Consider the following 22152-nt stretch of genomic DNA (forward strand, 5'->3'; position numbering starts at 1 on the left):
AAAATAATCTAGATCAAGATCTGACACTATTATCATTTCCTTAAAAATTATAAAATATCTCTGATATTTATTAAATTGTATTAACATGTGATCAATACTACTTTCAAAAGAACAATCTCTTGAACATATCTTTTTGAGGATAGCCTTTAAAAAGTTATGTCATATATATTCACTGTAGAAAAATCAGAAAATGTAGCTAAAATCCAAAAAAGGGGGAAAAAAATAAAGCTTATCATATCACCATCCAGAAATAACCCATACCTATTTTTACAAAAATGTGCTTAGACTATATACACTACTTTGTAATTTTTACTCAACAGTATGTTCTGAGTAACTATGCAGGGCAATGAATGGGCTTCCGTGAAGTCATTTTCAACACATTCCATCAAATGGAGCTATTACAACCAATGCTCAATCAACCCTCTATTATTAATTTAGAAAGCTCATTTTTGCTAGTTTGTTTCATTATAAAGGTGCTGCAATAAAGACACAGCAACGATATCTTATCTTTATTCTTAATTAGTTTCACAGACATAATACCTGGAGGTTGAGTTACTGAGTCATTTTAAACATCTTTGATTTACATTTTCAAATTGTTCTATGGCAATTTTGAATGAGATTTCATAACTTATGTGAACTCTTTAGCTTACACTGCACTTTCTCCTATGCCTAGACCCTACTTGATTTCTGTGGCCACCCCCATGAGCAGGTCTTGCTGTCCGTATTCAACAAATTAAAAGAATTTCTCAGAAGTCAGGAGCCTTTCTCAAGGTTACTCAGCACTCACACTGAGCTTCCATGAGGGCCCTCTCTACATCACTGCATGAAATGACAACATGTCAACAAAAATACAGTACCCTGATCTGTACTTTCCTCTTCAACAGCAAAACACACTAGCTCAAGTTTCTAATGAGGGTGTTTCAAAATTAAACAATACTTAGATATTGCCTGTTTGACACTGAATTCTCTTTCCTTGTAGAGAAGTTTCTTGATATCTTGCCAAATATATCTTGCCAAAGTTTATATATATAAACTTTGTTCTTGAGTCAGTCCATTTGATAAAATACAGTTGTTTATAACTGGTGCTTAGTTGCTGGTATCTTGTGGTGTTTGGATATTCTTGTTTACATTTAAGCAGAAAAAGGATCAGAGAGATACAGAGCTCAAAAGAGCTTTGCCCATCATTTCAACTACACCCTAGCTAGTTTAGAGAAGAAAGTCTGTGTCTGATTGGGAAGTGACTTGCCCAAGGTTACACAGTCAGTTAATAGCACAGGCTCAGAGAAGAGTCTCCCAATCCCTAGTCACAACTCTAGTTAACATCACAGATTCTTGTGATTAGTTTGTACCTAAAAATCATAGTCTATACACATAATTTAGCAGTTGAAGAAACTGAGACACAGCAAGAGGAAGTAACTTACTCAATGATACACAATAAATTGATAGTAGAACTTGATATGACCCAGGAATCCTGATTTCCAGTTATAAGGCTGATCCCAGACTCTACTCTCCCCCAACAGAATCCACACCAGGACCAAAAGCCAGGACCAGGGTGGGCTGGATGAGGCACTCACCTAAAGGGCACCTTTTAATGGAACACTAAGATAATATTTTCATGCAATATTTTTTAAAAATCAAAATTAATACAGAACATTTAAAAGGAACAAAATGTTTATATTTTAAATCAAGATAGTATCCGACCTTGCTTTTGCATGATTCACTTCACTCACCTCACTCTAATTCTGGTCTTTATTTAAAATTTGGATTTTGCTCATCGTGGATATGTTTGCATTAACTTGTGCCCGAGGCAAATGCCTCATTCACCCCACCCTCATTCCAGCCCTGTCTGGGGACCTCCACCTGGGTCTGAAGAGACCTTACAAGTCTTCAGTGTTGGGACATATTGCTCATAAGGAGCTACAGGCTTATGATTAATGGGACCAATTGCTTGGACAGAATAGACCTCTAACTGGGTCCTGGGGCCACAGGAAACCAGCAACTAAAGAAATTGTTTCTGGACCTAAAGTTGTTAATAACTTAATTTCTCATGATACTAGCTTGAGCCCTTCAAAGATTAACTGTTTAGCAATTTGTAAAGTTTGGTACTTAATTTCATAAATCAGCTGTTAAAGCCCTGGGTGTGATGAAGTGGTTTGTCAACTAGTATGAAAGAAATATAGGCCTACATTTTAATTGACCACAAGCTCAACATGAGCCCATGATGAGAGGTGACTGCCAGAAACACAAATAGAATCCTGGGTTGTACACATGGGCTCACAGTTTTCAGGAGCTGAGAGCCTAATTCCATGGGAAGTCAAAGCCAAGAGAACATATTTTGGACTCTGCAGGAAAGGCTCAGGGTTGCTATTTAAGGCTGGAAGGGTGCTTGTTATGGCTTGAATTGTGTCCACCACATAAGAAGTTGAAGTCCTAATCCCCAGTACCTGTGAATGGGACCTTATTTAGAAACCAGGTCTTTGCCAATGAGAAAGTTATGGTTAAGGTCATTAGGACAGATCCTAACTGGGTATGACTGGCATCCTTATGAAAAAAGGAAATTTGGACACAGAAACAAACACACACACTGGGGAAACATCATATGATGATGAAGGCAGAGATCAGGATGAAGTATCTACAAGCCAAGGGATGTCAGAGATTGCCACCAAGCTGAGAGGAAAGAGGAGCAAATTCGTCCTCAAAGTACTCAGAAGGAATTAACCCCTTTGATCTTGGGCTTCCAGCCTTCCAAACTGTGAGACAATGAATTTTTGTTATTTTAAGACACCCAGTTTATGACAGTTCAGGGAAACTAATACAGTGGTTTGGACAGCATTTGGCCCAGAAGCACCCTTGTCCCTGCAGGGAATGGGACAAACCCTCTTTTCAGATTCTCATAGACAAAGTCATTCTCAGGTTCATCACAGGGCTCAGCACGTCCTTGACATGTGGTGACTATTAATTAAGAAAGAAATGAATTTCAAAACAATCCACTATTGTTAGGGGGGAAAAAAAGAAAAGGTTGAAATACCAGGTTACCTTCCTTCAACTTCACACTCATATTAAGCATGAACCATTTTAATCTCATTCCATTTTCAGGATATGAATCATAGGATGCCAGACACATGTCATAGATATTATGGAGTTCAGCTCTCCACTCTACAGATGAGGAAAATCAGATTTCATTGAAGAAGGGACTAGTTCTTTCCATATGCATGTCTCCCTTCCATTTGGTGGAATCCTTTTTCTTTCATCATTACATTAACATATCTTCTAGTACTCTGCTGTCATTGACAGCTTAAAAGTTAAGTGAGAAATTATTCCAGTTCACCAGAAGTTAGGAAAGATATGATGCCCATGGGTGGTTCTCCTATAAGAATAGAAATATCTAATATTTAGGGGGAATTTATTTATGCCAGGCTACCTGCTGAAAGCACTTCAATTGAATTATCACATTTAAGGCTCACAGCAATGCTACTAGGTAGGTTTTATTTTTTCTCTGACTTACAAGCGAGGAAGACAAATCCAGAGATGTAAAACAACTCCCCAAGTGGTAGAGTTTAGATTTAAACCAAAGTTTGGGTTTTGAGGTCCATGTTCTTAACCCGCTCTGCTGTGAGCTGAACAGGTTTGTGTGACTGAACAGGCCTGTGAGGTCATATAAAGCAGTGGAAAGAGGTCTTGGCCAGGAATCAGGGAACTTAGGGGACATCTGGGCCAGCCATGAACCTGCTTGGAACCTCAAACATATCTTTGCATCTCCCAAGGCCCTAATTCCAGAGAAGGCAATGGCACCCCACTCCAGTACTCTTGCCTGGAAAATCCCATGGATGGAGGAGCCTGGTGGGCTGCAGTCCATGGGGTCGATAAGAGTCGGACACGACTAAGCAACTTTACTTTCACTTTTCACTTTCATGCATTGGAGAAGGCAATGGCAACCCACTCCAGTGTTCTTGCCTGGAGAATCCCAGGGAAGGGGGAGCCTGGTGGGCTTCCGTCTATGGGGTCGCACAGAGTCAGACACAACTGAAGCGACTTAGCGGCAGCAGCAGCAGGCCCTAATTACCTCATCTGCAAATCCAAATGACTGGATGTTGAGATATTTCTTAGTGAGCCACAGCTTTATTCATTAATTCCACAAATATTTATTGCATGTCCGTTATGTGCCAGGCACCATTCCAGACACTGAGAATGTAACAATAACCAATATAAACAAAATTCCTATATTCATGGAGCTTGTATTTTAGGCATGTTGAGAAGGTGAGGAAGACAGAATTAAAAAGTTGAAAGTTTCAGAAAAAGATAAGCCCATGAAGAAAATAAAGTAAGGATAGATTGAAAGTGACAAACTATTGAAAATGCCTCAAATTTAAATTAGATGCATATGGAAGCTTGGTTTACGCCTGTGCTCTGTCAATAAATCTTTCATCCTGAATCCAGCTTCATAATTTAATTTTAGTATTGAAAGTGAAGTCGTTCAGTCGTGTCCGTCTCTTTGCAACCCCATGGACACCAGGCTCCTCTGTCCACGGGATTTTCCAGGCAATAGTACTGGAGTGGGTTGCCATTTCCTTCTCCAGGGAACTTCCCAACCCAGGGATCGAACCCAGGTCTCCCACATTGTAGACAGACGCTTTACCGTCTGAGCCACCATAATTTTAGTATTATGTGGTCTCAAATTATATAATTTGCTCAGGTTTAATCATAAATATTCATTGTTTTAAGCCTATTTGAGAGACTCCTGGCCAGAGTAGGTTACAGAAAAGGAGAAACAATGGATGGTATGTTAGTCAATTGGGTTAAAAATATCTTTACTGAAAGATTGCAGATGATCTGGGGTCATTCAGATTGCATTTGATCCAAGAAATGGTCTTCGAGGTCCACAGATTCTCCCTCTTACAGGTCTCTAACATTCATTCATTTCTGTCCATGTTCACCACCATTGCTCATGTCCAGGCCATCAGCATCCTCCGTCTCTGCCTCCATGCTCACCCTCCTCCAATTCATTCTCCACATGGTGGCCAGGGCTGTGTTTCTAAAATGGAAATGTTATCATGCTACTGTCCTCCTGAAGTCCCCCGAATGGTGGCTACATCACTCACAATGGTGGTGGTTGCAAATTCACATGCATTTGCCAAAATTCATAGAGCTGCACACCTAACGAGAGTAAATTTTACTGTGTGTAAACTACATCTCAATAAATCTGACTTTAAAAATCTCTATCATAGGCGTTGTTCTCCAGGTAAAAATTTAACTTTTCACAGGGTGATGGTATTACATAGCAGGTTAGATATTCCTTCTCAGCCTGAATTCAAAGTCCAGCCTCATAATATCACTTACTAACTGTGTAATCTTAAACCCTCTATTTGTCAAAACGAGGTAATAATACTACCTACATCTTTGAGTTGTCATGAAGTTTAAATGAGCTAACTCCTATAAAGCACTTAGAACAGGCTCTGTTAAATATATAGTATTTCTAACAAACCTTATAATACTCTTCAAGATTAGAGTCTATATTAGTTCGAAAGGGTTGCCATAACAAAGCACCATGGACTCAGTGGCTTAAACAACAGAAATTTTTGCCTCACAGTTCTGGAGGCTAGAAGTCCAAGATCAAGATGTTGGCAAGGTGTCGCCAAGATGTTGGCAAGATCAAGATATTGGTCCCTCCCGAGAGCTGGGAGGGAGAATCTGTCCCAGGCCTCTCTCCTAAATTCTGGTGGTTTTCTGGCATTCTGTCATTCCTTGGCTTACCAATACATCACCTCGATATCTGCCTTCATCTTTTCATGGCATTTTTGCTGTCTGCAAATTTCTCCCTTTTTATAAGGACACCACATCGCTCAGGGTCTTTCCACTCTGCCATCTTGGCCCCTTCTCTCCCTTGATGGAGACAGCATTTTAGTTTCACCTTAATATTTGCCCTTTGGTATTTTCATGGTGCTGTCCCATTTTCATGTCTAATTTCTGATACAGGCTCTGGGGTTTATCTAATTGTTTTGTGTGTATATATATATATATATCTTTATTCTGGCTTCTTTCCAGATTTTTCTTTATCATTGGTGCTCAGCAATTGGATTTTGATATGTTTTAGTGCAATTTTCTTTTTGTTTGTCCTTCTTGCCTTTTTTTTTTCTTTTACATTCTTGGATGTATAGGTCTAAAATTTCCTCAAGTATGGAAAATTTGTGAGAATTTTTTTTTTAAATTTCTGTCTGCATTTTTTCCTTTTCTTACTCCTATTACATGTGTGTCCAGAGGCTTAATATTTTCCCACAAGCGAATAAGACTGCTTTTTTTTTTCCCCTCTCAGTCTTTTTCTTTCTGTGCTTCCATATGGTCATGTGGTTTCTTTTACTATGTCTTCGTGGTTACTTATCTTTTATTTCTGTAATATGTAACCTACTCTTAAATCACCCTGTTATTTTTGTATTTGATATGCTATATATTTTTTGGAGAAGGAAATGGCAACCCACTCCAGTATTCTTGCCTGGAGAATCCCATGGACAGAGGAGCCTGGTGGGCTACTGTTCATGGGGTCGCAAAGAATTGGACATGACTGAGTGACTAAGCATTCATATTGTAGGGATCTACCTTATTCCAGTATGACCTCATTTTAATTTAACTACTTGCATCTACAGCAATCCTATTTCCAAATACGGTCACATTGGGAGATTGGAACTTCAACATATAAATTTTAGGTAGAAAAAATTCAATCTATAACAGGCTCTGCCATGTTCTTTTACTATTTTTGCCCATAATATCTTTTCCAACAAACTACAGTAGTCACCAATTTGTTTGGCAAGCTCTTGCTCATCCCTCAAGTTTCAGTTAGATAGTGCTTTCTTGGAGGATTCCTCCTAACGTTTTGCAAATCCATCAATCATAGTAGAGTGTTTTTCATATTCTTCTAGAGTCCCTGTGCTTTTGCCTCCCACAAACTTTGTCTCTTTGCACTGTTCTTGCCTGTTTACTGCTTGTCTCACCACAGACTTCAAGAATCTTCTCAACAAAAATTCCCTAAAATTATTTCTTAGACCACAATTTTTTGTTGAATTAATGAATGTTAAGATCTCTTTCCAGATTCTGGGCATCACCTATTTTGTTTCTGTGGATGTTTAGAGGAAGAAATTTGCAAAAAAAAAAAAAAAATAGAAAGCAAAATTTTTAAAGCAGCATGTCAGTTCAAATTTAGTTTGAAGATAGGTATCCATGATAGTTATTTCCAATAAAAGGTATTTAATACAGGGACTTAGTTGCACAGTTTTTGGAAGAAACATAAGGCAAAAAGAGAATGCAGAGAAAATTCAGATATTAATGACTGCAAGAAGCAGCTACTACCAATAGGGCTGAGGGAATAGAAGGGAAATGGAAATGTTACCAAAAACTCAGAGTTAGAGGAGGGTGTCAGGCATGGCTTAATCTCTGTGGCTGTAGCTTGGACCTCTGATTTGGAGAACACCAGGGGTGATAGATACAGAACGTGCTGAAGGTTGCTGGAGAAGGCAGTGGCACCCCACTCCGGTACTCCTGCCTGGAAAATCCCATGGATGGAGGAGCCTGGTGGGCTGCAGTCCGTGGGGTCGCTAAGAGTCAGACACGACTGAGCGATTTCACTTTCACTTTTCACTTTCATGCACTGGAGAAGGAAATGGCAACCCACTCCAGTGTTCTTGCCTGGAGAATCCCAGGGGCAGCGGAGCCTGGTGGGCTGCCCTCCTTGGGGTCGCACAGAGTCGGATACAACTGAAGCGACTTAGCAGCAGTAGCGGCAGCAAAGGTTGCTGGAGATACAGCCATGACTGTCCACTGCTGTCAGAGGAAAACATCAAGATACCCAACAAGGTATCCAGGCAATGTAGTTTGCAGACTCCTAGCCCCAGCATCACAGAGCAGGGATAAGAAGGTGGGATAGGACCTGAGAGCCAATGGATACATAAAAAGCACAAACCAAGAACCTGATATAAAGATAAACTGATTTCACATAATTACGAAAGATTTCCTGCCAACAGGTTTCAAATCCCAGCTCTGTCACAAGTTGACTGTGTCCTTTGGCAAGCAGCTTCCCTCTGCTGAGCTTCAGGCTCCCCACCCATGGCAGGGGGAAGGAACTTGATGATCCCCTAGGGACTTTCTAAGTATGAGCAGGGATTTGACAGCAGAAGCACCAGGGAGTTCTTGGGGGTTTCTGAATGATGTTGTTACTCTAGAGGATCCAATCTCAGGCTTTAGCCATCACATAAATATGACATTTCCTTTTTCCCATTCTGCAGCTACTGTTTACATGATCCAAAGAAGGCAGAGGAAGGAAGCTAGGGCTGCATTTCTCCAATATGGTGACTCTCTTAGACAAACTGATCCCAAAATAGCCATTAAAGGGAACGTTTCCCATTTAGTTAAGTGATCAAGTAACTGAAATGCAGGGTGGGGAGGTCAGGGTAGGGAGGAGCAAGTGGGAGGAGGCAAGTAAAAATGGCAAACGTATCTGGGCACACAAAGCCTAAGTCTACTATGTGTCTGATCCACAGTAACAATATTTCTCCAGTCCTCTTGGCCTGGCCTTGCTCTTTGCCTCCCATGCATGGTCTTGCTGGGAGTTCAACCATGATGTAGAAGATTCAGTTCAAGTCTCAGCACAGCCACACACTAGTCAGGAGACCTAAAGCAAGGCATTTATTTTTGCCTCCTGTGAGCCTTATTTTCCTTGCCTGCAATTCTGCCTGCCTCTCATGATCGTAAGGATCAAATGAGCTAAACTGTGTGGAAGAGTCTGCTCACTGTGGGTACTGTTTATAAAAGTATAGTTGTTTAAAAAAAAACACATAAAGCATTAAAGTGCATTTGTAAAACTGTACTAAGTATACTTACGATTTTTGCACTTACATGTATGCTTTTTACTTCAATAAAACAATGACCCAAAAAAGTGAAACTGTAAGAAGTAAAAAGGTGGTTTAAATTTAGTTTATGCATTAAATAGTATTGTGTGATAAGAAATGATCTACTTAGATAACAAAGCCTATACTGTACCGTGCTTAGTCGTGTCCGACTCTTTGCAACCCCATGGACTGCAGCCTGCCAGGCTCTATCCATGGGGATTCTCCAGGCAAGAATACTGGAGTGAGTTGCCATGCCCTCCTCCAGGGGATCTTCCCAACCCAGGGATTGAACCCAGGTCTCCTGTATAGCAGGTGGATTCTTTACCATCTGAGCCACCAGGCAAGTCCAAGAATACTGGAGTGGGTAGCCTATCCCTTCTCCAGGGGATCTTCCTGACCCAGGAATCAACCCCGGGTCTCCTGCATTGCAGGCAGATTTTTTATCAACTGAGCTACCAGGGAAGCCCCAATAAAGCCTATAGTGTAACTCTATAACGCAGAGCTAAATACTCTAGATTTTATAGACATAGGTAAAATTCTGGAGGTAGATCATTTACTTTATTCTAGCTTTACAAAAAGGATGAATGTTTAGTGCAGAAAACTTAGGAACCATAGGAATGCACAGAGAAGAAAATAAAAATTAATTATAATGTCACCCCCGTATACACAAAATTAATATTTCTCTGTAAATTACAAATGCTACTGGACCAGGAGGGTCTGACCGGTGACAGTGTTCTTTATTCTTTTTCCTCTTTTCTATTGATACTTCTTAACAGATTCAAGAATCAAAAATTCTTGTAAGCCAGGTGGCAATGCAAAGGCCTATAGAAACCTCAAAGGTGGGATATCAAGTGAAACACCATTACAAGTGTGATGATAAATGGCAGCAGAACACTGGCCTGAAAGGAAGGGACTGTTGGGGAGTGGTGTCAGCTGTGGCAACTCCAGACCATGTGCCCCAAGGGCTACTTAGCTCCAGCTCATTCTTCTATATTGCCAGAGAAGTTGAGTGTATAAATAAATATGTGGAAGCCCCCAATTTTCAAACGTTAGTGCCTAAATAATGTGTTAACTCTATAAGCCAAACCAAAGACATATGCAGGTCAAATGTGGTCTATGGTTTTCAGTTTGAAACCTCTGCTAAAGACAAAGAGAGTAGAGGTGGGTACATTGAAGTTCTTAGCCAGGGAAGTAACTGGAACAGAAAATTTCTAAGGCAGCTGGTATGAAGGAGAGATTGGAATGGAAAGAAACTAGAGGTATTAGAAAGACAATATTCCAGGTGAGTAATGACTGGTGCCTTTACTGGAGCAGGGGAAACTGGGGGGATGGTCGGTAGTTTTGAGAGAACTGAGGCAGGGAGGGGTTGGGATGCTAAGAGGGGCACCAGTGTTGCAGTTTTGCCTAGAGCCCCGGGGAACCACTGTTCAAGTTTGAGGAAGGAAACGCCTTGTTTGATAACAGACGACTGTAGAGGAGGAACTGCTTAGTATTAGAGACGCCTCCTCCCAAAATAGCAAAACGACTATGTAAGCCACCCATTAGTGGGGTTGAGGGAAGAGCTGAGAAGGTAGCAGAAAGGGAAGGGCACGTGGGCTGAGTGGTCTGGATCAGAGGTCAAGAGAAGAAAGGAGGAACAAAGTCAGACCAAGTCCTGTACCTTCAAGGGACTGGGGATGCTTAGTCTGAAGAAAAGGCACAAAGGAAATGGTAATTGGCTGGTTTGTCGACAAAAAAGTATTTACTGAGCATCTACCTGTGTCAGGGTTTTAGCTGGTGCTGGTGTTTTGGGGCAACAGTGATAAGCAAAAACAAATAAAATTGATGTTGTGCTTAAGGGAGTCTTCTGGAAAGATATTGATTGAATAATCTCACAAACAATAGGTGATGGGAAGGAGGAGGGTATAGTGTTCTGAGGGTGTGTCCCAGAGGGTGGGGACCTGTACTTCCATAGGAAATGATGATTCATCTGAGAACTAAGAGTTGAGTAAGCGCTAGTGATAAAAACATAGGGGAGGAAAGGCTTATAGGCTTCTAGAACAGCACGTGCAAACACCTAACTCACAGGAAGGACTGAGGAGGCCAGTGTGGTGGGAGCACCGACGAGGGACATGGGGGCTGTCTTCAAAGGCCCACAGGGCTGTTGAGTGGAAGAAAGACAAGGTTTGTTCTATGCAGTCTGTAGATGCATCCATTAGGGGTGGACACACTTTCCATAAGAAACTGATGGGGGTGCTTAGGATCTGTTGTTTGCTTTTAGTTAAAATAAAAATTCAGTTCGTTTCACACGTCCTAGACCCTGTTCTAAATAACTGTCTCATGAGTCTACACAATAGCCTCAGAAAGCACATGTGCCCTTAACCACTGCTGTGTAACAAACTCTGCCAAACTCTGGCTTAAACAGCAATCATTTTATCATCCCCTCTCTTGACTATGAACGGGGTTCAGCTGGGTGGATCTTCCTAGGGGCTTGTCATGCATTTTAAGCCAGCTGGTGGCTGGGGCTGAGCTAGAATGGCTGGAAGAGCAAGGGGCATATCTCTCCAAAGGGCTTCTCTACCTCGTAGTTAGCTTGGACTGCCTCTTCACATGAAATCTCCAGGCAGTTATAGAGCAGAGGTTTTCCTCCAGAGTAAGTCATTCAGGAGAGATAGACAGAAGTTGCCAGTCTTTTTGATGACTAGCCCCCAATATGCCGCAGTGTCACTGCTAATGTATCCATTGGTCACAGCAGTCACAAGTCAGACCAGATTCAAAGGGATGAAAGAATAAAGCCCATCTTCTGATGGGGCAATGCATGTGGATAAAGGAGGGAAGGAATCAATGATGACTGTGTTGGAGATAAAACACCACAATACTACTGTACAGATGAAGGGACTGAAGCCAAGAAAGAAAGCTGCCAAGATCACAAAGCCAGCAGCAAGTGGGAGAAGTAGGATGCAGACCCAGGTCTACATGACCCCAAAACATCCTGCATTTTAAGCCCCGAGACATTCTTTCAGGGGCAGGATGGAGCAATAAGGAAAACCCTGCGTTCTGCTCCCAGTATGGCCTCTGACTTGCTATGCAACATAGACAAGCTCCTTCCCGCCAAAGGCCTCAGGCTCCTCCTCTATGCAGTGAGAGCCAGGTGGCTCTAGGATTCTGAGTGTCTGAGAATCTGTACTGCTTCCTCTGAGCTGGGTGGGCACCAACTGGCTCCTTCTCCCACTTAGCCCATCAGCCTGTCATCTCCACAGCCAGGCAGGAGCCTCTGTTGTTCCTCCTTGCCTTTCCTCTTAGCAACACTCTGGTTTGCTCTCCTAGCTGCTCTGTTTACCCAGGCCCTCCTCCACTTTCCCGTGGTAACCATAACCAGTAAGTAATGCCTTAGGTCTCTCCAGCCACCCTTAAGGGCTAGTTTCTCTTGACAAGGGACTTCATAGAGGCTGAAGCCAATATCTTTTTTATGCCAGACACACAGCAGACTTTGCAGCTCTTTGCAAATAATCAGTAGGTCACAAGGATATGTCAAATGAAAGCTTACATAAATGAACCCATGGTCTTGTTTTGTGCAAACTGCCAAGCTGTACACTAGACAGCAAATTCATTGAGTACAGGAACTGCAGCTGATTTATTCATCATTATATCAGCTATAAAAAGAAACTGGGCCAGAGTGGGTAATCAAAACATACTTGTTGGTTGCACCAGCTAACATATTTTTTAATCCCTGCTGTTCAATTCTGTAAGTTTCCACTTTATGGTCCAATTCATCCTCAAACATATTTAGGCTTAAGTTACCCTTCTTTGTCTACTCTCCTCTGTCATTCTGATTTTTTTTCTCTGTCTTTGTGAGTCTAGTTCTGTTTTTTTTTTTTTTCCCTTCCCCTAGGAATATTCATTTTCAACTTAAGCCACTGAAATTTAAGCTAGCCTACATGCCTGTTCCTCTCCTGTTCAGTCTCAACTAAAACATAAGAATAAAAAGTGAGAAGGAAGATTGAGAATCAGAAGCCCTGGCTTCCAACCCATTCCTCCATCTTTGCAATGTTTCTCAACTTTCTTTCTTATCATAAGTCTCAGTCTCCCCACTCATACTATAAGAGGATTGGAATAGCTTTTTAATGGATATCTTTTTAGCAATGGAAGGTTTGTACAAATCTAATTGTATGCAGAGGCAGGATGAAGGAAAAAAGTGAAAATGTTAGTCGCTCAGCCGTGTCCAACTCTTTGTGACCCCATAGACTGTGGCCCAAAAGGCTTCTGTGTTCATGGAATTCTTCAGGCAAGAATACTGGAGTGGGTAGCCATTCCCTTCTCCAGCGGATCTTCCCAAGGCAGAGATTGAATCTGGGTCTCCTGTACTGCAGGCAGCTTTTTTGCCATCTGAGCTACCAAGGAAGCTCTGCAGAGGCAGGATATGGAAAAGCAACTACAAGGGGAGCAGCACTGGTTGGGGTGGGGACCCAGGACCTCCCACCACCTCCCTGTGTCTGTGGCTGCCTCTGAAGGTCCTCTACTGAAGCGGGGGCTCCACGGAGCTAGGCCATCCTGAGGGCACTCCCGTTGCAAGGTGGAATGGTTCATAGTCCTGTTAACTCATCATACTGTCAAAAATGGCCACATCAGTAGAGATACATACTCAGTGAGTGTGAGTGAAGGTCGCTTAGTAGTGTCAGACTCTTTGCAACCCCACAGACTATACAGTCCATGGAATTCTCCAGGCCACAATACTGGAGTGGATAGCCGTTCCCTTCTCCACAGGAATCTTCCCAACCCTGGGATCGAACCCAGGTCTCCCACATTGCAGGCAGATTCTTTACCAGCTGAGCCACCAGGAAAACCCATGAATACTAAACTGGGTAGCCTATTCCCTCTGCAGTGGATCTTCCTGACCCAGGAATCTAACTGGGGTCTCCTGCATTGCAGTTGGATTCTTTATCAGCTAAGCCACCAGGGAAGCCCCAGATACACACTCATGTACACTCCAAATAGAAGACAGACCAGCCCCAGAAACTGCTTTAACAAGCCTTGTCTTCTCTCTTTTTGCTTCCTCATTAGTTCAAATTTTTTTGCCATCTTTATTTTCATTTCCTGGTTTCTTCTCACATCCTTCCTCTTCCCCTCTAAAGAAGTTACTAAAAAATTCTAATCATTTCTACTTTTACTCCTTTGATGTTATCTATTGTACCTCCCCTCCCCACACCCACCCTCAGTGTCCAAAATTACAGAGAATACACTAACTTTTGCTTAAATTGCATCTCAATTTCTTCACCAACAAAAGTTAGTCAAAGGGACAGACTCTTATGGCCATGACAGTATATACCAGAATTCTGTGGGTATTACATTTTTTTAAAAAACTACACATTTAAAATGGGACTTCCCTGGTGGCTCAGACAGCAAAGAATCTGCCCACAATGAGGAAGACCCGAGTTCGATCCCTGGGTTGGGAAGATCCCCTGGAGAAGGGAATGGCTACCCATTCCAGTTTTCTTGCTTGGAGAATCCCATGGACACAGGAGCCTGGCCAGCTATAGCCCATAGGACAGCAAAGAGTCGGAGGCAACTGAGCGACTAACATACACACACACTCACTTTTTAATAGTACTCAGAATGAAATTCAAATAGAGCAAATGAGTAAAAAAATGAAAGCAAAATTATACATCCCACCTTCCCCACCAGCCCCATCTCCCAGTCCCTGGCCCTCTATATACTTCAGTTGAGTTCAGTTCAGCCACTCAGTCATGTCTGACTCTGCGACCCATGAATCGCAGCACACCAGGCCTCCCTGTGCATCACCATCTCCCAGAGTTCACTCAAACTCATGTCCATCAAATCGGTGATGCCATCCAGCCATCTCATCCTCTGTCGTCCCCTTCTCCTCCTGCCCCCAATCCCTCCCAGCATCAGAGTCTTTTCCAATGAGTCAACTCTTCGCATGAGGTGGCCAAAGTACTGGAGTTTCAGCTTTAGTATCATTCCTTCCAAAGAACACCCAGGGCTGATCTCCTTCAGAATGGACTGGTTGGATCTCCTTGCAGTCCAAGGGACTCTCAAGAGTCTTTTCCAACACCACAGTTCAAAAGCATCAATTCTTCGGCGCTCAGCTTTCTTCACAGTCCAACTTTCACATCAATACATGACCACTGGAAAAACCATAGCCTTGACTAGATGGACCTTTGTTGGCAAAGTGATGTCTCTGCTTTTGAATATGCTATCTAGGTTGGTCATAACTTTCCTTCCAAGGAGTAAGCGTAATTGTTTCTAAGTGTTTTTCCAAAAACGTTTGTGAAAATAGAAATATACGTTATATATACAAAAAGGTGATACACATACTGTTTTGTTTCAACTCTTTTCATTTAATATCTTAGAAATCTTTATCACATTTATCTATCCCATCCTTTCGAACTGCAGCATAAAAGTCCACTGTAAAGTTACCCTAATTTGTTTAATCAATTTACACATCTCCTTACTGATATATATTTGTGTTTGGGGAAGATGCCACATATGATAGTTTGCTTATATAAATGGGGACATGTTACGCTGTTGTTCTATTGGCTTTTTTGCTTTATGATATATTTTGGATATTGCTTCATATCAGCTGGTACAGAGCTACCTCTATGTGATAAGAGTTTTTTTCTAGAGCAATTTTAGGTTCATAGCAAAATTGAGAGGAAAGCACAAAGATTTCTTATGTGCCCCCAGCCCCACACACGCACAGCCTCCCCCAACCAAGTGCTACATTTGTTAATAGCTGATAAAGCTACACTGATAAAGCATCATCACCCAAAATCCACAGTTTAGGTTTCACTCTTACACAGTTCATTCTAAGGACTCTGAAAAATGTAGAATGACATGTATCCAACTTGTAGTAACATATGGACTAATTCCACTGTCCTAAAAATCCTGAGTTCTGCCTATTCATCTTTCTCTCACCCTTCACCCCAGGAACCACTGATCTTTTTACTGTCTCCACAATTTTGCCTTTTCCAGAATGTCATAGACTTGGAGTTATAGGTAGCCTTTTCAAATTGGCTTCTTTCACTTAGTAGTATGCATTATGTTTCTTCCATGTCTTTTCATGGCTTAATAGCTAATTTCTTTTTAGTGCTGAATAATATTCCTTTGTCTAAATGTACCACAGTATATTTATCCCACTTACCTACTGAAGGACATCTTGGTTGCTTCCAAGTTTGGCATATATGAACACGGCTGCTACAAACATCCATGTTTGCATAATAATCCATTGAATGTCAGCATACAAATTTATTAAGCCATTTTCTTTTTACAAACATTTAGTTTATTTCCAGTTTGGCAGCTTTTTTAATTATGCTAAACAACACTGCAAAAAATATTCTTTATATATATCCTTTGCATATCCATGTGTGTATATCTCCAAGAGAAATTTCTAGATTCCTAGCAGTGCAATTGCTGAGTCAAAAGATGTGTGCATTTTAAATTTCAATGAGACAATAACAGTGTCTACCTGAGTCTGGTTCCAACCCCGAGTTTTTGCAAAGCACTCAATTTTGCAGCATGTTAGATAAAAAACGGTTTTTGCTCTTGTTTCTGGATTTTGCATGTCAATCTACTCACTTCCTTTCCTCCCTCATTGCCCAGATGACCACACCATATGCTCCCGCAGCTTGTCACACGTCCCTCTCCCTGTGTCAACCTGAATTCTCTGCTTGTGAGGTCTGTCCTATATTTTCTCGCAGTGTTAATCACAATCCTCTATAGAAAATCAGACCTTTGCAGGCACCCAGCCCCACAACTGCATACACATAGTGCATTTGATCTCACCACCAGGGTCTGAGGGCAGGTGGGAGAGGAGTAAAATTGCTTTACAAATATGGAAACAAAGATCTGTTACCCTAAGACCCACAGGAGCAGTGCCGGGGTTTCTTTCCTTATCTGCTCCTTAGGCACAGCACTGCTAGGCAAATTTCTGTGAAATAGCCTCATTTATCCCACTATCAACTTCTTTTTCTAGATTTTACCTTTTCATGGCCTGCCTGCCTCCTTCTTTAATTTCTCTTAAACCTCAACTGCTTATCCCAGCATTCAGGGGTTTTCAAAATACATAGCCTGACTCACATCTTACTGTTCCTCTCCTGATATATCAGGTGTTATCAGCTGTCCTGCAAAAGCTATTCTCCTGCAATATGTTCCTCAAACATAGTTCAAGGTTTCCCACTTCCACATTCATTCACATCATCTCTCCTCTATGGTATTCTCTCTTTCTGCTCCCTGGTGACCCAAATCACATCCATCCTCAAGCCAAGCTCCATGGTCACCAACTGAATGATACATTATAATTTCTCTTTATCTTCACCCACATAACGAACAAGACCAGCCCTCTGTTGATTTCAGATCTCCTTTATACCTTTTTGGTAGCCTTTGTCACACAGTCCATCATATCATAATTTTCCTACTTAACTTCACTGTGTTACAGTAAATCTTTGGGAGGCAGCTAACTGTGTCCCCCAGAGCTTTCAGCAGTACCTGCAGTTATAGTAAGGCAGCCACCAAAACTCCCATATGCATGTCTTTAACATGAGAAAAATGCAATCATTTCATATAATTTGCTTTTATACCTCAGTGATAAAGCATGAACAACTTTCTGAGTCTGCAAGTTTTGGTTACTTCATTCTTTTTAATAACTACAATTCATAATATGTTTCTTTTAATTCAGTGAATGATTTTCCCTTTCTGAACAATTAGTTTCATTTTCATCACAAGTGAAACAGTATCTTTACATAAACACCTGACATTTAAGAAACAAATTTCCAGCAACAGAACTGCTAGGTGAAGGGATATATACATTTTAATAAATTCTACCAAATTACTCTCCAAACAGCTGTATCAATATATTTTCTTTTTTAAAAAATCTTATTAGTCCCTTGGCTAAAGACTCTATTACCCAATGCTCTCTGCTCTTTTGGAAGACTTCCCCATGCCTTCTCCCCAGTGTTTATCTGGGGTGATGGAGAGCTGAATTAGTCCTCTTCTATTCATAATAGCAAGTTCCTAGCTCATAGCATTTACTTCAACTACATGGAAATGAAGCTTACATATTAACATCCACTACTACCCTGTAAGTTTCTTAATTGCAAGAACCTTGCCTCTTTCATTTCTTTATATCCTCCAAACCTATACAGACTGGTTCCAAATAGGAAAAGGAGTTCGTCAAGGCTGTATATTGTCACCCTGTTTATTTAACTTATATGCAGAGTACATCATGAGAAATGCTGGACTGGAAGAAACACAAGCTGGAATCAAGATTGCCGGGAGAAATATCAATAACCTCAGATATGCAGATGACACCACCCTTATGGCAGAAAGTGAAGAGGAACTCAAAAGCCTCTTGATGAAAGTGAAAGTGGAGAGTGAAAAAGTTGGCTTAAAGCTCAACATTCAGAAAACGAAGATCATGGCATCCGGTCCCACCACTTCATGGGAAATAGATGGGGAAACAGTGGAAACAGGGTCAAACTTTATTTTGGGGGGCTCCAAAATCACTACAGATGGTGACTGCAGCCATGAAATTAAAAGACGCTTACTCCTTGGAAGGAAAGTTATCACCAACCTAGATAGCATATTCAAAAGCAGAGACATTACTTTACCACAAAGGTCCGTCTAGTCAAGGCTATGGTTTTTCCTCTGGTCATGTAGGGATGTGAGAGTTGGACTGTGAAGAAGGCTGAGCGCCTAAGAATTGATGCTTTTGAACTGTGGTGTTGGAGAAGACTCTTGAGAGTCCCTTGGACTGCAAAGAGATCCAACCAGTCCATTCTGAAGGAGATCAGCCCTGGGATTTCTTTGGAAGGAATGATGCTAAAGCTGAAACTCCAGCTCTTTGGCCACCTCGTGCGAAGAGTTGACTCATTGGAAAAGACTCTGATGCTGGGAGGGATTGGGGGCAGGAGGAGAAAGGGACGACAGAGGATGAGATGGCTGGATGGCATCACTGACTCGATGGACGTGAGTCTGAGTGAACTCCGGGAGTTGGTGAGGGACAGGGAGGCCTGGCGTGCTGCGATTCATGGGGTCGCAAAGAGTCGGACACGACTGAGTGACTGATCTGATCTGATCTGATCTGATACTTTAAGGATGTCTAAGTAAATGGGCCTGTGTGTGTGTGTGTGCATGCACACACACACATATATGTAAGGTATCTGCCCTCTGTATTCTGGACCCTGTGTTGGGATATTGGGGATACAAAGATGGATAAATTAGTATTAGAAAGCAATGAGGAATGATGCTAATATAGGATAGGTGCTACTGTTTGGGGAGATGCAAAAGCAAATACTAGAGACATCTATCCTGCTCTCAGAGTTAGCAAGTCTTCCTGGAGGAAGCTGACAAAGTATGAATAAATGTGTGAGTGGTGCTGGCAGTGGGGACCATGCAGGAGATGAGGGGAGAAGGGAAGGAAGTATAGTAGTCAAAAGAGGCTGCCATGAGTGGAGGAAAGAGGCTGGATGAAGCCCAGAGGCTCAGCGCAGATAACGTCCAACCAGTCTCCCTACTGCGATAGGACAGTGCTGCCTCTTCATTGCAGCCTGCAGCGGTATGGTAGAATCTAGCTCAGAGACCCTGACAACCAGGGTGGTTCTACCTTAGCAGCCTGAATATGCAGTCCTTTCACTGAGTCTGAAATATGAGTTAAGTCGTTCAGAATCAGGCTTTTGATCAGACAGAGCTGGGTCAGAAGAACTTCTAGTCCTCCATCTACCTATGGTGTAATCTGTGGCAGGCTGCTTAATTTCTTTAAATCTTAGTTTTCTCATCTGTGAAATGGGAATAAGTGTGCCACCTCATAATGCTCTATGAGATGAGATAAAAGTTGAGAGTATGTATATAAGGTGCCTATGGCCAGCTCCTGGTATGTAGAGTACACACATAATAAATGAAACCTATGCCTGCTGCCTTTCAGATCCCTTCACAATCACCAAATAAATGACTAGGAAGAGATCGCTTGACTCAACCTTCCCATTTTACAGATGAGGAAACTGAGGCCCAGTGAGGGGCAACTGTACAATGTGAGGCTAGACTCTCTTCCTCTGGGCCAGCATGTGTTTCACCACCCCACAGTGATCAGACTCCACTGAGCACCTGCACCTCCTCCTCTTGAACCAGTGAAGTCTTTTCCCCTGTGGCACCAGCAAAAGGCACCTTTGGCGGGAGGCCAGCCCTGCTCCCTTTTAAGCTCCTGAAGGCATTTCTCCTTCTTTGCCCATCCTCCCCAGCTGCAGTTGGCTTTACCTTCGCCCACGGTTTCACTGTCACCCCTACGTCTTGCCTTCCTCTCTTCTAGTAGATACTTCTTGATCCCTCCAATCATTTCATCTCCACTTTCCTGCAGGGCACACAATTTCACTTTCTTTCCTTGGGCTCCAGTGCTGGGCCATTTGCAGTTAGGGGGTCTTCAGCCAAAGAGACTTCATGCACAATCTCTTTCCTGTGAGAGGTTTCCTGAGTGCTGTGGCTAACAGATCTTTCCATGGCTTTTCTAGGTTTAATGTTAATAATTAATTCAGCACTTACTATGTAGCAGGGCAGTTCTAACCATTTTTCAGATATTAACGTATTTGTTCCTCTAAACACCTGCAAGGGGTTGTAAGATATTGTTATCAGTAGGCCCAATCTGCAGATGAGGAAGTCGAGACACAGGGAGATTAAGTAACTTGCTCAGAGTTTGACAGCTAAGAATTGGAAGAAGCAGGGCTTCAAACCAAACAGTTGGCTCCAGAGATGCTCTAGAGTGTCTCACAGGATCAAGTCATGCTTGGGCTTCTGTCTGAAACCATCACTGACTGGCTTTGCTTCTGCCACTCCCTGACTGGTTTCTCTTGGGAGCCCATCCTTCATCAATTACTTGCACACAAACCCTCATCTCAGCAGCTGCTGCTAGGAAATCCAACCTGAGACTTCTTCCAACTATTCACTCCACAAGTTACCACTATTAGTAGTTTGATATGTACAAAGGATTTTTTCCATGTTGGATAAATTTATTTATTCATTTAAACGACTGCCCTTAGAGAAATATGTCGTGAAATTGAAACTGCACTAGAAAATGTCAGATGACAATAAGGACAACAATGATGATGATGACAATGATAAACACTTTTTCTGAAGCACTGCGCTAAGTTCCTTAAATGTATTATTTCCTTTAACCATCAAAAGCATCCTCTGAGAGCACCACTATTCAGGGAATGCTAACACTGTAATGACAACCACCAACAGACACATTACCCCAAATCTACTCATCTTTCAAACATTATTATTTTTCTTTTGACCATGTGGCATGTGGGATCTTTGTTCCGACCAGGAATCAAACCTACACCACCTGCATTGGAAGTGCAAAGTCTTAACCACCAGACCATCAGCGAAGTCCCTAAACATTTTAACTTTCATTTTGATGTCCAACCAAAACCTCCAACTCAATATGGCTATATTGAAATTCATCACTTCTTCCTATCCTACAAACACTTAGGCTAAGCTGCTCTCCTCACCTCTGCTTAGCGATGGCCCCCACTCCTTTGATTCATCTCCTCAATCTCCAGCAATCCAACTTGGGCTGATTTCTTCTGTTGTCTGGTCTCTTGGTTCTCTCCCTCCCTTTCCAAACCCAGTTTTTCATACATTCTTTCTATTCCCTTAACAGTCAGCCAAGAGATTTTATACTTATTTTATACACAAACATTCTGAGGTCCAGAGACCTCAAGTATATTACCTGCAGCACTCTGTTAAGGGCAGAATCAGGACTGGAATCCAGGTCCACTTGGCTCCAAAGGCCAGGTTCTTTGCATGACAGCTGTGTGTTCCATTAGTGTGGCCTAGGGCTGAGACACCAAAGGTATAATAAGGAATTATTTTAAACACTTCAGTAACACTACACTTAATAACAGTGTAGGAATTATTTTTACCCTTTTCAATTTTTTTTCGATCTTTTAAAATATGGAGAAGGTCCTACTGAATGTTAGAACACCATTAAGTTCTCCCTGGAACTTGCTAATCTTACTTTTCAGTAAAATGAAAGCAGGCTTCAGGCTTAGAACTTGGAAGGCAACAAAATCTAGCTAGAATTTATTAACATTGCTCTGTGTTCATGGTTACCTTCTATTTATGGCTGGTGACACTGGTTTTCCATGTGCAGTTGTGACAATAATACAAAATTTTCTTTAAAAATAAATGTATTTGAGTTTTAGAAATAAGTCAGCATCAAAAAAAAGTATTCAGTAAGTAATAGTACACCTCCTACTCAGAATAGCAGGAATCTCAATGGTGAAATATG

General features: G+C 41.8%; 1 long non-coding RNA gene across 1 annotated transcript in view; it reads right to left on the minus strand.

Annotated features, from left to right (window-relative positions):
* Positions 1-22152, minus strand: part of LOC133251462 (uncharacterized) — a 169939-nt gene that overhangs the window by 34786 nt on the left and 113001 nt on the right. Inside the window, exon 4 of the long non-coding RNA XR_009737625.1 lies at positions 21592-21700. This is a non-coding gene — a long non-coding RNA (uncharacterized LOC133251462). The remainder of the gene's footprint in view (positions 1-21591; positions 21701-22152) is intronic.

This window comes from Bos javanicus, chromosome 7, assembly GCF_032452875.1.
Source record: "Bos javanicus breed banteng chromosome 7, ARS-OSU_banteng_1.0, whole genome shotgun sequence".
In the NCBI taxonomy this organism is placed as follows: domain Eukaryota; kingdom Metazoa; phylum Chordata; class Mammalia; order Artiodactyla; family Bovidae; genus Bos; species Bos javanicus.